The following is a 15,559-nucleotide window of genomic DNA, read 5'->3' as shown; positions in this document are numbered from 1 at the left end:
TTCCATTTCTGCCTAACGCCTAAATCCTGGAACGTGTTGAAAATAACATTACCTATCTAACTGTACAGATGCAGACACTAAACCCCAATTCTGAACGCAGCTTGTTTTCTGAATCCCGATGCATTTCAAAATGTAGTTTTAGAAATGCTGTCCATCCATTTACAGCATACTCCAGAAAGGCAGAAATAATAAACCAGATCATTCTCTCAAAGTGATTTTTGTGGCCAGCAATAATCTGGTGTTCTTTAAATATTAGTGACTAAATAACATAATTGTGAGAAACAGTTTTCCAGCCCTTCCCAAAAAAGGGAAGAAAACACTTAGCAGACATGCAACAACTGAATATTACCACTTCATATTGACTTGTACTGATGTTAGTTTTGCTTTCAAAGTTTATGTTGGGCTACTTCAGGCTAGCATTTCTACAGCAAGCAGAGAAACACTGTCACTGTGGACAACTTCCAAAACACAATGAAGCCAGCTGAAAAGAGCCTGCTGCTGACAGATATTTTGATGAGGAGACATAAAACAGGTACCATGAATTATCTTTCCAACAGTGCTGTCAGAACATTCAGCTTCTCAAGCCAATATTCTACCATGGATATAACCCTGCAGTATATAGGGCATGTACCCAATGGGCAATACAAAAATACACCTCCAAGTTAATGCATGTGTATGCATGCTCGCATGCAGGAGAATAATGCTAGAAAAGAAAGGAAGACACTGTGAGGGAAAGGAGGAAAATACAGGAAAAGCAACAGAAGGAAAAGCCTCGTACAATATTTCTGCTGAAAACTATAAAGGTTTACACAGTATCACCACATACTTCACTATACTACTTGGAATAAAAATGGAACTTTTTTTTTTTTCAATATTGCCATTCTCCCTGAATTATGAGCTGCTAATTTGTTATAATCATCATGTTTGCTCCTGTCTAATTCATCTGATGTGAAAATGAAAATAAGAGGAAGTAGCTTTTACACACTATAGCACCAAGCAAGTATGACCAACAATTACGCATTCCTTAAGGTGCAACATCGGATACTCTCTTTTCAAGGAGCAGAAATCAAAACCTAAGCAACACATCAGGAGAGTGATAGTCACATTCATAGGAAGGAAAAAAAAAAAAAAAAAATCCTAGCTTTTATTTTCAACATCTCCCTAGCCACACCATCATGCCAACAGGTGGCTTCACAGCACATATTTGTAAAACTGGTATCTTGACCAGCAGGCAACTGCTCACCTTCCCTCTTCCATTTATGCTTATTTGACAGACAATCAGAAACACGTAATCGACCTTTGTTTCTACAAATAACATTCACCTGGCATCAAAGGTATGCAAAACCAGAAAATATATTCTGCACAAATTATTTAAAATTATTATTTTCAAAATATCCAGAGGGAAAAGACCAAAACATTTTTGTAAAAATACCTCCCAAAACTTAATTATTAAGACATGTTTTTCCTCAAGCAATAATCTAAATTTAGTTATCTAATCTATTTCATTATTAAGAAGTATTGTTAAACTGTAAAAGCTAAGTTTATTAACACAAAGCAGTCTAACACATACACAAGATGAAACAAAAGCAGCTAAAACAAGTTTTTAAAATAGAGACTAGTTTGCAAATTCACTATACAGAGAAAGAGGATTCCGCTTCTCCATCATATCAAGCACAGTCATGTTCTACAATTGGAGGACCTGCGCTTGAAGTAAGTCATTTTCCTACTCAGCTTCTCTGAAGGCCTGAACAAACTCCAATACACTAGAGTCTTACACTGCTCTTGTACCTACCATTCTGCCTTGGATCTCATGATTGACGATGGCCGCACGTGTGGCTTCAAGTTAACCTCAGCTGCATTAGTTTCTGACTAGGGCTGAATTACCCTTCAAATTTGTATGACCAGGTAGGACCTGAGTTCTTTACAGCTATAACCCCACCACTTCTACCATGCTATTTTCAATAACAATAAAAGCTTTCTTTCATTAGAAGATAACACTCTATCCTCTCAATTTAAGCTAAAATGCAGCAATCCTTTATAACGCAGTTAACCCTTTACATTAATGGAAGGATTAAGCAGACCCATTTATGGTCTGAGAGGAAAGAGAGCACAGCACCTTGATTAAATAGAAATAAAGCAGAAAAATAGCTCTTTCCCACAGCATCTGTACAGCATTTGCACATACATGCCAAGGAGTAAGAAGCAGTTAATAAGGACATTCCTCAGAATCACAGAGAGGAAGAGATTGACCTCTAGTTTTGGACTTTCTTCACTGAATTATCAGAGAAAAAAATTCAATGTATTTGCTACACGGATGCCACAAAGATCCCACCATTCTCCCCCAGACCGTACAAAAAGGTTTAATGTCAATACTGCATAATACTTGCCTCATATCAAGGCATTTGGCTGCCATACAACTCAAAGGTTTAATAAGTTTCGAACCCACAGAGACTCCTATTCCATTGCTTTGCTTTTTTATACACATTAAATCAGCTGGTATCTTTAATTCCTAATAGTGGAAAATTCTGACAGAAAACCAACACCTGGTATTATCCTCATTTCCCAGGAATGTAATGTGAAAGAAATCTCGGTTTTGTGCAATTCACATAAATTTCATTTATTCTTTTTTATTAAAGATAGTGACATTTTTCCAAATAACCAATTGTTTTACTACAGACGCACACCACTAATACAAACATAACTTACGTATAATATGAAAGTATATGCACCCATTCAGTATAACATATTGAAAGAGAAAGAGAAGTTCATGAAACATGAAGTACCTGGGATGAAAAAGCATTGATTACATTTAAGTAATAATTACTTTTAGTCAAAGATGTTCCAATCCTTAAAATAACAACTAGATAAAATACTGTAATATAGTATCTCATCTAAAGTACAAGCTACTACTCGAGAACCTGAGTTCCCTTCTCAAAAGTTAAACGCACATTCAAAGACTATAGTTTGTTTTAGCATTACCTCCTATAGAAACAAACTCAACCAAGCAAGACTCCTCCTGCCTGTATGCCCTGCAGCCTCTTCAGAGCTGCCCAACAAAGTTTTATCAAATAAGCAGATAGGTAGTGCCTCAGCTGAAGGCGCACTCATAGCAAAAATTCATATATTCATACATACATATATATGTATATAAAAAATCCACATGGACATTTCTAAATACAGGAAAAGCTTCCTCTGGAGCTCAAAACATTTCTAAAAACAAGGAGGAAAGTGACATGAAACAATTTTATTCCTCAGAGACACCTTTCACATAATTGTTTCATTGTAACAGAAAAACTGTTTACCTCCAACTGCCAATCTCTCACCTATGTTCTTTAGAAGCAAAAGTGGTTTGTTACTATGATTTGGCTTTAATTTACCATTAGCAGTTAAAAACGATACTTTTTATATCACTGAGATAAGAAATCACTAGCAAAAAATATTAAAACCATTTTCTATGTATTATATCAATTCAAAATTTGAGAATATTCCTGAAGTGACCAGTAAGTTCCAGAATCAATTTTTTTTTCTTGAAAATTTAAAGTATAACCACTAAAACAATCATAGATAACTTCTATCATAAAGGAGTAAAATCCTTTGTGTTTTCGCTCTTGAATAACAGCATACTGAGGAAAAAAAAATCATTTTATATCCTTTATTGAACTATTTATATAGGAAACATACTAAACAATTTCATTAAGGTTCAAAGCTCAACGACTCTCAAAAGTTGAGAAAAGCCAGAAGGGTTGCCTTAGCAATTCCCTTCTCCTTCCTGCCTCACATATGGGACTAAAATGTTTACATTAATTCTGCCCTTCACCACCCTTTAAAAGGTATGGTCCTATCACAGTATACTAATTAATCTCCAAATTCCAGAGCTCACAGACATAATTATTGGCTTTATTAAGGAAATTTTTGCTGTCTCTACATCTGACACTTAAATGCTAATGCTCAGGCATTCAGTGCTCTATTCAACACTTTATGAGCCAGAACAGAGAGCCCAATTTCTACTTTTTAAAATGGATTCCTAAGCTGAATAATATGCATCATCAGGCCAAATTAGGGTCACTTATTTCAAAGCCTGAATTCTGATTTTTCATAACGTGAAGTGATGGCAGGAGGGGGGCACGGTGTGACCTGCTGGGGTTTCAAGTAAATAGCTGGCTACTTAAATCTGAAATCTCGCCCACCTCTCCAGGTAAAAGTACAAGATGACAACAGAACCAAATGAGTTTGACTCCAGTAGCTGACTGCAACAGTAAACTGTCACCCACTGAAGGAGATCAGTAAAACCTATGGTCCCTTTCAGCGGTTTGCTGTCAATGGAGGAGTAAGCTAAACACAAGTCCTTGGGGTTCATCATCTTGTGAACACATACCTAACCTTTCAGGATACCTTCTATCACAGTCCTCTACTGAGTCATGATTCAACTTCCTGACTTTCTTTAAAGGTTACAATTGGGCAGATATTTTACAAAGTCTTTTCAGCCCAACTGTTCCATTTATCAAAGCAGTAAGTGAATGAATCACCCATTTTATAGTAAAAAAGTGTATCAGGTAGTCAGACAACAAGCAGAAGACCCATCAGTGGTATACGTCCCAAGCAGTTAGAAAGATGCGGGGGGAGGGGGAGGAAATACCGGTTACGGAGGAAGGTAATAAAAAAAAATATAAAATTAAAAAAAATTCCAGACAGACACCCGTAAAAACCCCAAAACCAAAACACCCTTCAAGACTAGTTCCAAACCGTTGATGAAAGTGCAACCTGCAGAGAATGTAAATTCAGACTAACAATTAGGCCAACAATATTTCTGCCCAGAGTTTAAACCCTGACACAAACTGAGTCTGCTAAACTGGTGACCCCAGTGGGGCACAGAGTATTCTCACAACTGTACCACATTCTGCTTTTGACAAAACAGATCTAAGGCTGATGGCCTGCTTTCCAAAAATATGATTGAAAGCAAAGTACATTTTGACAAACTGCAGAGGTCAGGACTACAACCAGTCTTACATAAATAGAGATAAAACATCTGATTTTTGTCCAAGTTAAGATTTGGGCAGGGGGTTCATTACCTAAGAACACGCAACTCCTCTAAAAAACAACAGCATTTAGGGCACACTCCTTAAGACCCAACAGACATGAGAATCTTAAAATATTGTTCATCAAAACCCTTCTCCCCTTCACCTACAGAAAGGATAGAAGTGGAGAATTAACTTGGCTGTCTTACATTCTGAATGAGGGCTCTGGCTACCAAGCTGTTACATCTTTTATTTTATATCACTGGGAAACGCAGCCTGTACTACTTGCAGTCTGTGAAACCTGCACATGTAAATGACAAGGGAATTTTTTAGCTATATACTTTTGTATTTTATATCATTGCAGATAAATTTTGTCCATCACATGGATGCTAGGCCAAATGTCCACCTATTACTTGGTCCCTAGTAAGTAACTGTGAGAACAATATACTTCGCTCACATGCTCTTGGGAATCCACTTAAAAGGCAAAAGATCATTAATAGCTAAAGTGTAAGGAAACCACTCTTACATAGTTATATTCGTATCTCATTTCTATTCTGGCACACCTATGCTATTTAACAAGATGCACTTCAACTGAGATTAGTACTGGTTTGATCTAGGCTCTGATAGTACTTAATAGAAGGGAAAATTTAATCTAAGGCAAAAAGTTTGCATAAATAATGTTATCAGAAAAATGCTATTAATAATTCTTTTCCAATTGAATATACTTCTCTGTCACTGTTAGTAAAAAAGCTTTATCCATATGTAACAGTCACCAAGTAGATCCGTAACTTCATCGCGCCTTCAAGCAGCTATAGTTTAAGCTTCAAAGCAGCACCTCATCCAGAAAAATAGTGTTTCACACTGCTCTAGTACCTTAACATAATCTTGTTGGATATATGCAAATCCTAACATTAGTGTAAATATTCTAAAAAGAGGTTTGAATAACATTTTTGTGGGGTTTTTAAACTAAAGTCCGATTTTACTTTTTCATGAAATAAAAATTAAAGCTTTAAGTAACTTAGTACTTCATACTGATAAAGAAAGCATACCATTTCCCATTACTACTACGTAAAACCATTTCATTTTTTAAGAGACAAAGTAATAAATACTGAAAGAGTTTTTCAAACAGTTGCAGTCAAAACTTTGTACAACACAAAAAACTTAACCTGCAAAGTTAAAAAAAATAATTTTAATCAAATTTTCTGAAAAACTAATAGTACATGGAAATTTAGTAGGCTGGATTTATTTGGTATATTCTGAAGTGAGAAAAAAATCACTTCTGACGGATCCAAGACATAATTTAAACTGCCTTTCAACAATTAACCTGAAAATAAATACAAGCATTCGTTTTGTTTTAGAAGTCTATTCCCTCAATATTTGTACTTAAATAAATGCTTATCATAAAAGCATCATATCAAAGCTACCGGCTTTGATAATACTTGATAAGTACACAAGCTTCCTATTGCCTGCATCTTCATTTTTGAGTACAATTACTATTTTAAGCTTCTCTAAATTTGGAGGGGCTGGAGCAGGGAGGCAGAAGACTCACTCACTTTTCAACATTAAGCATTGACAGAGAGATTTTAACAGAGCTACTCACATGTTCACCTTGATGAACCAATACTGAAGTAAAACAATAATACAATATTTAAAGCTTCACTACTGATTCTGAAATCAATTTCAGAATCTTCAGAATCAGAAAATGTGCTTCATACAATACTGCCACAGAAGGGTCACATATCATCAGGTTTCTTTGGAGCACAGCACACAAGACCGAATAAGGCTCATAATTCTGTCCTCTTTTCCACTATTACAACTCCAAATTATTTTTATTGCAATCCTTATTTCAATATATTCTATTTCCAGTACCTCTAGAATTTTATTTCCTCCTTTGGACTTTATGTGATTCATAAGCTAGCCTGTCAATTGCTAAATAAAGTTAAGACAGTTTTAAAGCTTTCTAATCTTTAAGAATGAGACATTTGAAAACAATCCTTCTAAACTGTTGTATTCTTTTAAATGAATATTCTTTACTTAAAGAAAGTTGGTACCTGTATCAAACCACATGCAGGAAGAATAGGTTAGAATCATTGTTAGCCTCAAATCTAACTGATTTTATACATGGAATGACAAACAGTATTGGCTACTGAAGAACAACCTTACATAGTTGGTGAAACAGAAAGCAGGGTTTATTATACAGGCAAGCCAGCACAACAAAACAAAACAGGGCACAGGGGCAGAGAAAGAGAACTTCCTTCTTTCTGTTTAAAGACTGGGGGATCTTCAGTCAGGTGGGTTTCCTAAGGGGAAATAATCTTCCTCACAGAGTACCTCTTGTAATTAAGCAGATGCTGCTGGAACGCGCTCCAGCAGTAGAACCTGGATCAGTCGAACAGAAGTTGCACCCAGCGTGTGCCCGCTGGCTCCTGGTGCATTCATCCTGCCTGTTCCTCCAAGGTCTTAGGACCCACTGCAGAGAGTAACCCAAGCTCTGCATTTGGGAAAGTGAGAATGTAAAATACTACTTACTTAAAATATTTCCCTTCCCATTTTCACTGGCAGGAGGCCCAATAAGAACAAAGGGTAAACTAATTATCTTCTTTATGGTTTTGAGCCCACATGTAACATATATGGGAAACAGGAGACATGGCTGTGCTCGAAGAACTCTCAAATACACAGGGTAAACACACCTGTCCAGAGAGTATTATCTCCATTTAATCTCACAGAATTAATATTTTGTTTCCCTTAAAACAGAAGGTGAAACATTAAATAGGTTTTCTAAATTGACAGACCCTTAAAAGGGGTGCTTTTAAGAAGGCACATAAATTAACACCACGCAACTAGCACACTGACCAGAAGGAAAACAGAATTTTTACTGCAGAGGCGAAGCTGCTTAGCCATCTTTTTCATGAAGTCCTAATTTGTCAGATCTACAAGAATATACCAGTTCTGAAAAAGCTTACTCTACCTGCAAATTTTCTAATTTTGGGTCAAAACTAGAGATACTCTTAATTATTCATGATTAAAATCAGGAAGTTCTTTTTTTCCTCCTACACCTACACTCTAACCACCTGCAGACAGAAACATCTCACTACCCCACCAACGAAACTGATGGAGAGTATTTTAGTAAAAGTTTTTAGACAGACACTGTCTTGCCCTGATGGACACTGGAAGACTTTGGGTTCGAGTGAGTTGCTTTGGGGTTTTTTTGGTGGTGGGGGTGGGGCTTAAATAATTTTCCATAGAAGCAGAAAATAGTCTTCCACACAGCCCTGAACAATCTGATTTTGCTAATATTCAGTCCCAACCCAGTAAACATTAATTAACTGTGAGCAGACATTTAAATCAATGGGACTGTTTATTGTACATTATGTTTAGCTTGCACATGAAGAATTGTGGCCTTACACTGAGCAACTTCACGTTGGTGTATAAATTCTCGTATGGAGGATCAAAGATAAAATGTTCACTGCCTATATGAAGTAATATGCTCTATGAGATTTACACAAACTCAAAGCCCTTAAGATAGCTATCTCCAGAGCAGGGTCAAATTTCTGCAGAGGCAGGAGTATAGAAGCCCGGCTGCAAAAGCTAGCTAAGCTTGAAATTTCAAGCATGAAAAAATAAGAGTAACACACATGCACAGAGACTGTTTTTTCTCCTGTTCTCTCTGACATACATTTAAACTTATACATGCTATAAATAAAACGAAAAAACGTATTAGCCCAATTTAAAAAAAAATATTATACATTTCAATGCTGATACATAGAATTTCTGTTCCTTTTTTCCATGTCAAACAACATTTTAAATACTGCTGCTTCCAAAAAGCACTTATTTTTGTAATATACAGGACATCTGAGTCAGAACTGATGTAACAACTTCCCTTCACTGTCTTTGACCATCACTGGATTAGATTGCAAATAAGACTAGAGCATTGGTCAGTATAGGCTGGTTTTTATCCCTTCATTAAGGGACTGTGGAATATTTATATTTACACACAAGTATTTTGACAAGTAACTAGATTTTTTTTTGCACAAAATATGCCAAAGGCCTGTGGCTAATCCTTTATTATTTCCCAACATTGTTTACTACTAACCAACAGCTCTCTTCCTTTCAAAAGCTAAGAAGAGGAGAAAAATCAATGCTTCAGAGAGCACTGCATCAGCATTGGTTTTGCCTGCTTTCCACTAAAGAGAGAATTGGGAGAGAAAGGAAAAAAAGAAAGCCACCAGGCACCTACCTTACGCAGACCCAGACTTCAGATCTTACACATAATCTAGCAACTCGTACCTCTGAATGCACAAACCAACTATTCTGGAGTATTCTCATTGGGCTGACCAAAATTCCAGCCTGGAAAACTTCCCCAGCACAGGTTTCACCCAAACCAGTATGCCTGCACAAACAGCTTCTGTTCAGTGAATCCAGCAAGAATTCCTCACTCACCTAGTTCCCATCAGCTCCTGAATGAAGAGAGTCGACCAGAAAAGCTGTCTACCCTGTTTTTGGAGTATAGCTTCCACAAATCTCATCCTAAAAGGCACACCTTCTGTAATCAAAAACCTTTGCCTTGATGCCACTCGTCTCTATTTCTCTGTTTTAATAAACCTTCTTAATCTGATACCCGATTACCAACTGGAAAGGATTCCGAGGGTACTAAAACCCATTTCTGATGCCAAAACCACAGTCAGAATTACAGCTTGTAACTGCCCAGTCTTGTAGCACTTACTGAGGCAAAGTCAGAGGAGATAGAATTCCCTAAATGTGAAGGAACAAAAAGGAAAGCAAACTCGACCACTGTATTGAAGACATCTTGGGATCAAACAAACATGCTTCGGAAACGTTTGGAGTAGCCTACTAATTTGTTCTCAACCTATTTGAGGAATACAGACTGCCTTATAGAAGGAAAAACAATCACCTACTCAAGACTCCTACAAACTGCTGTTTTAGCACATTTACCAGAGAATGTCAAGATTAATTAAGAATAAAAATTCTCAAGAAAAACAGAGATCATACACTGTAAAACCAAGCCTGACTGGAACCTCATTTCCAGCAATTCTGTCATCAAGAGTAGCACTCTATGTATTAAGGAATATGTAATATCCTTGAGAAACAATACCAAAGGTATTAAGTCTGCAATCTCAAATCCTAAAATTAATCAATTTATCTGCTAGCTGCATTCACCATAATAACTAGAGAGCACCAAAACCTTATACAAGTCCTCTTACAGATGATTACCATATACCATTCAAGTTAAATAATAGAACTACAGTTGTTGATTATATACTGCTCTGGGAAGCACAGAAAAATACCACATATCCCTATGATTTACTTAACAACACACAAGTCCATTTTCATTGTTCTTTTTTTTTTTTTTTTTTACTACAGATCACCTCACAAACGCTGAAAAAAACACTAACATCTACTATTTATACCTTCCCTGCCAGAGAAAATGGCTCCCATCCAAAACTGTTTTTACAGCAGTTTACAGTAAAATTGTTTGGTGTTTGTAACAAAAAACCCACATATTTTACAAACCTGAGTTTTTTTTAAAACTGCCACTTGGCCGATTACAAAAGTAAAGACTGTTTCACAGAAGATAAGAACCATCTCATGATCTATGTGTCCCTTAAATATACAATAGGAAACAGTATTTGGAGAGCAGCACCTGGACAGAAATGCCTATATACAGCATGCCTAGATTGGGATTACCTGCAAGCAAGGAGACTTTCTTCATTTTCCTTAGAGTTTTAAAGTCAGAGGCAGAACAAGTTAGCCAATGTATCGGCATCTGTGCTAAACAAATAAAGACTTATATTTAACTTGCATAGTTTTATTGGTGATGTAGCAATCAAGGAACAATTTTTTTTTTTTTTGGTAACGTGGCTTACATCCTTGTCATAAATGAAGCCAACTGAGTTCCTCAGAGTCCAAAGTGTTATGTGAATGGTTAAGGACATAGAAAAGGACCAATAATTTTCAGAGTATTTTATCTTAATATTTTCCAGGGGAAAATTTCCTGATATGTAATAGCTGGGGTTTTTTAAAATAAAAATACCTAAAGACGGGTCGTTAAATCCACATTACAGACTAACGAATAGTCAGATTTGCAAAGCCATATACCTCAAAACTTTTTGAAATTATCTGGAGTTGCAGATGCTTATTGTTTGCATGTCTGTACATGACAAAAGCAGGAGTCAGAAGACCATGAAAAGTGGTAGAAGAAAAAAACAGGTACAACTTTTATTTAAGTGAGCTTAAGAAATTACTAACACTTGGATCTGAAAGTTTTAATTCTTACAAAAAGTAGACTAAGTCAGATTCTGCATCATGTTGCCTTTTCAAATTCAGTCTGTATAGAGTCCGGCAAAGTTTGTGCAACCTTCTTTATATATTTGACGTATTAGACAACACTTCATGTGCAGACAGCTTTCCATTTTCATCCAGGGCAATAATTCAAGGCCAGCTTGTTTTGGTTTTAACCACCAGAAGAGGCTGAAGTAGGTGACAGGTTTTTGTTTCAATAAGATCATTCAGCTACAGTGGGGAAAAAATCTACTGTAACAAAAAAACCAAAAAAAAACCAAAAAAAACCCCCAAAAAAAACCACAAACACCCCAAAGGTACAAGTTTTTGTATGTTTCAAAACTAGTGTAACTATTTTTAATGCAGAAATTTATCCAACTTACGTAACACAGAGTTTAAATTCAGAAATCAATTCTTTACAGAGGAAAAAGCAAAAATAACAATAAAAGAAAGAACCTACAGTGTGCCACTAATCTTTAACCTCTGCTGTATCAGAAGCATATTTTATTGGTATGAAGCTGCTTTTTAAACATGGACAATAAATATTCCATTATAAGCACAATCTTCATGTTTTCTAAAGTAACATACTGCTGTATGTAATTTGCCATCCGAAACTGTCAAGGAAAATATTTGTGACAGTTTTTTTTTAAAGGATACTTCCTTGTCTGCTTCTATTAAAAATTTATTGGGAGGCACTGGGAAAGAGGCTGTAAGAACTTGGGAGCTTTGCATCAAGTATACCTATTGTCTTCTGAAAACTGATAAGAATTTACTGAAAAATAAGTGTATGTTAAAATGGAATGAAATTAGATTTTGGCACAAACATAAGGGACATTTCCAGATACTGTTATTTCTCTTTAAAAGTAAATAAATAAATAAATGAGGAAACTCAAAGTTCTATTTCTTTTCAGTTTAATACTTCATTACAAAATATACAGTTAAGTTATATAAGAAAACTCTATTCTACATTTCAATCCCAATCCTAGCCAATTTGTGCTCACTACATTTTAGCATTTGCATCCTTAATTACATTACATTTACTTTTATACTATTTGTATCTTATTTTCCTCCATGGAGCATCACAACTGCTTGAGCTACCCCCTCTAATTTGTTGGTAACACACATTAAAGCACTATCAACAAAAAGCTAAGACACATACCAGCAGAGTCTCCTTTCTACTTACTTTAAGTGATCACTCACCTCCCTACAACTCCCTATACGTTTTACTACCCAAACACTACCAAAACAGTGTTGTGTAGGCCCAGAAGGGCAGTAAAGCAATAGCAAATAAGGTATTTGACTAAGGGATTACCCTGGACTGTGGCCTCAGTTTTGCCAGCAATAGTGCAGCAAGTATGTAATGAACTCAAGGCAACGCTACAAGATAAAGTCTTTCTAATGTTTATGTTTGAGTTACTGTATGACTATAGATGACTTCATAAGAAAGAACAGAAAGAAGTAACTTGATTCCTAAGATGACCTCTTTATTAAGAGCTTACTCTCTCACTCCACCACTTCACTGCGCTACGGAGAGTTTGGAGGTGTAATCAGTCTACTTGAAGCATAACGTAGAGCAGTTATTTCTTCAAAACGCCCCTCTCCAAGAGTACTCCAAGGTGTCTGGCTGACCAACTTTATAATCTAGGACCAAAGAAGTTAACAGCATAATCTAAATAAATATACATCTTTTTAGATTTCAGTATGTCAAGTTCTCAGGAAGTTTAAGGATTATCTATCATGTCTCCTGAATCCACATGAATACTCTGATGCTGCACATATGAAGTGACACAAAAGCTTTGGAAACAATATGGTGCTCCTTCCTTACTACTTCCCAGGAAGTTAGCAAATGCAGGTATGTCTATAACACTACACTGTGACCACTCATACTTTTAATTAAAGCTTAATCTCATTGAATTTTAATCTAAAAATCTATTTATATCTCAAACCTCAGGATATAGGGAATACACACTTCATTAAGCATACAATAGGTGAACCTGCTTTAAGTAAAAGCTCAGTTCCAAACACAGTGCAAGGCCACAAACCCAAGAAATACGTAATAGGAAGTGAAGACTCCATTCAAGTACTGCTTAATGCTTCATGAAAATAAGAATTTTGAAAAAGCTGAAATTTGCCTTTCATAAGTTACACATAAAACTGTGTGCTACAATTACCACCTTACTGCAGAAGACTCCAAAAATATCTACACATTCTCTAGCAACTTAGTTTCCCAGACAAGCTAAGCAATTTATTTTGTAACTATACTGACGCTTCCGTATTTTTTACAATCCAAAGATGCGTTTATTAACATGAAGCAAAAATAATGCTATTTTTTCCACCTAGAACAGAAATGCAGCTGTAGTACTCCTCAAGCACTTGTGCAGAGAGCAGTTCTCTAAGACAGAAGGCCTGCAGCTGGCATTTTTAAACCACAGGTGTATTAAGGCGCCCATGGACATGGTATAAACATTCCTGGCAGGTAGGAAAGAGGGGATGACACCTAATAGTAAAAGGACATTAGAATTTACTAAGCGGAAGAGCACCTTTCCCTGACTGAAGTGTATTATTCTGCAACCAACACTTTAACAGAAAGTAATGTACTCCACAAAACTGTTCCAAACTAAGATGATTCTGAAAACATAGGAAGACGAACAAGTAAAGGAGACAGTAAGACACAGTCGAAGCACCTCACACCACAGAAGCATCATCCTCTACACCTCTTAGAACCTCAATGCTTTGAAAAGGCTTTTTTCTTCAGCAAGCGGGGAGGCATGGACCAAGAACTCTTTTCTGAGAGAAGCAGCACCATTAAGGGAAAAAGAATATAAGAAGCAGCTTGAGGAACAATAAGCCAGTAAAGTTTGGGGGTTTGGTACTGGGTTTTAAAGTCAAGTTTTCAAGTGCTGCCTGTCATAGAAACAAGCCTTTCCTTCGCTCGCCCCTCCGGGGGCCCGCGGCGCACCCTCACCTCAACAGCGCGACACCGGCGCCCCCGGGCTCCTCCGCCGCCCCCCCCGCCCGCACCGCCACCTCCGGGCCGCCGCCCGGCTGCAGACGGAGACCCCCCAGGCCCATAACCGCAGACGGGTTACAGGGCGGGTGGCGGCGAATCAGCCTAGTTCAGCCGCCCCGATAATGGAATCCGTACAAGCGGGGTGCATTTAGGCAGCGGCCCGGGGCAGGCCGGCGGCTGGTGGGGGCCAGAGGCCCGCCCCGGCCCGCTCCTGTCACGGCAGGGGGCTGGGCAACGCCTCAGCGGCCCGGGCCCGGCGCGGCTCCCCGCCTGCCCGCCTTGCAGGCCGCACCGCGGTCCCGGTGCCTCCGCAGGGCCTGGCACCGCCGCAGGCTCGGGGAGCTGAGCGAACAAAGGGAGAGGAGGCCGGGGCCGCCGCTCGGGAGAAGGGCGGCGAGCAAGGCGCGAACCGCGCTGTCCCCAGCCCCTGGCCCTCCCTCCGCCCTCCACTGCCACCGGGGGAAGGGGGGTGGAAGACCCGCCATGGCGCGCCAGTTGCCGCGGGGACGCTCACCCAGCGGAGGCCGCAGTGTCCCGCTCCCGGCGCGGGCCTCTCCCCAGACACCTCGGCGGCGCGGCCCGGCCTGCGCCGGCATCCGGGCTCGGCGGCGAGCAGCCTCCCGGGGCGGCGGCGCGGGACTCACCGAGGAGGAGGAGAAGGAGGAGCTGGCGCTGCTGTTGCTTTTGCGGGGCCCGGCTCCGGCTCCCTCCCTCCTTCGCCGTGCCGCCGCCTCCCTGTTCCTGGCGCCGCCGCCGCTTCCTCCGCCTCTTCTGCCCCCACCCCTCCGTCCTCGGAGGGGCGCACGGGGGCGGGGAGCCCGCGATGGCTGCTGCAGCGGGCGCCGTGCCTGCGGCAGGCGGCGGCCACGTACAGTCCGGCGGGGGCAGGGGGCCCCGGGACGCCCTGCTCCGTGCCTCCGCCTTCCTTGCTGCCCTGGGGGCCGGCAACAACCCTCCGCGGCCCGCCTGCCCCGCAGCGCCCGACTGCGTGACCGGGCCCCTTCCCTTCCCGGTTCTGGGCGCCTTCCTCCGGGCTCGTCCCCGCTCGGCGGCCGCCGGAGACCCGCGGGGGGCGGCCGGGAGCCGCGCTGGGAGGGGGCGGTCAGGCTTTGTTAGCCCCCCTCCCTTTCCTCCCTCCCACCGCGCTCCGGTACCTGGCTGCCCCCCTCGCTTGTAGAAGCTCATAAGAAGTTCACAAGGAGCTACTCCCCCCCTACTTGTCTGGCGAGGGGCA

General features: G+C 39.7%; 1 protein-coding gene across 3 annotated transcripts in view; it reads right to left on the bottom strand.

Annotated features, from left to right (window-relative positions):
* SOCS6 (suppressor of cytokine signaling 6) overlaps positions 1–15,162 on the bottom strand; it is a 29,443-nt gene extending 14,281 nt beyond the window's left edge. Inside the window, exon 1 of one of the 3 annotated variants that reach the window (XM_030494040.1) lies at positions 14,840–15,162. The gene's annotated coding sequence lies outside the window, so the exon portion shown is untranslated. Of the gene's footprint in view, positions 1–14,280; positions 14,322–14,839 lie in introns of those variants that run through there. The other 2 variants (XM_030494049.1, XM_030494055.1) reach the window with 2 other exon arrangements.
* Positions 15,163–15,559: the final 397 nt, after the last annotated feature.

Source organism: Strigops habroptila, chromosome 1 (assembly GCF_004027225.2).
Source record: "Strigops habroptila isolate Jane chromosome 1, bStrHab1.2.pri, whole genome shotgun sequence".
NCBI classification, from domain to species: Eukaryota; Metazoa; Chordata; class Aves; order Psittaciformes; family Psittacidae; genus Strigops; species Strigops habroptila.
This window is presented reverse-complemented; position numbering and strand designations above follow the sequence as displayed.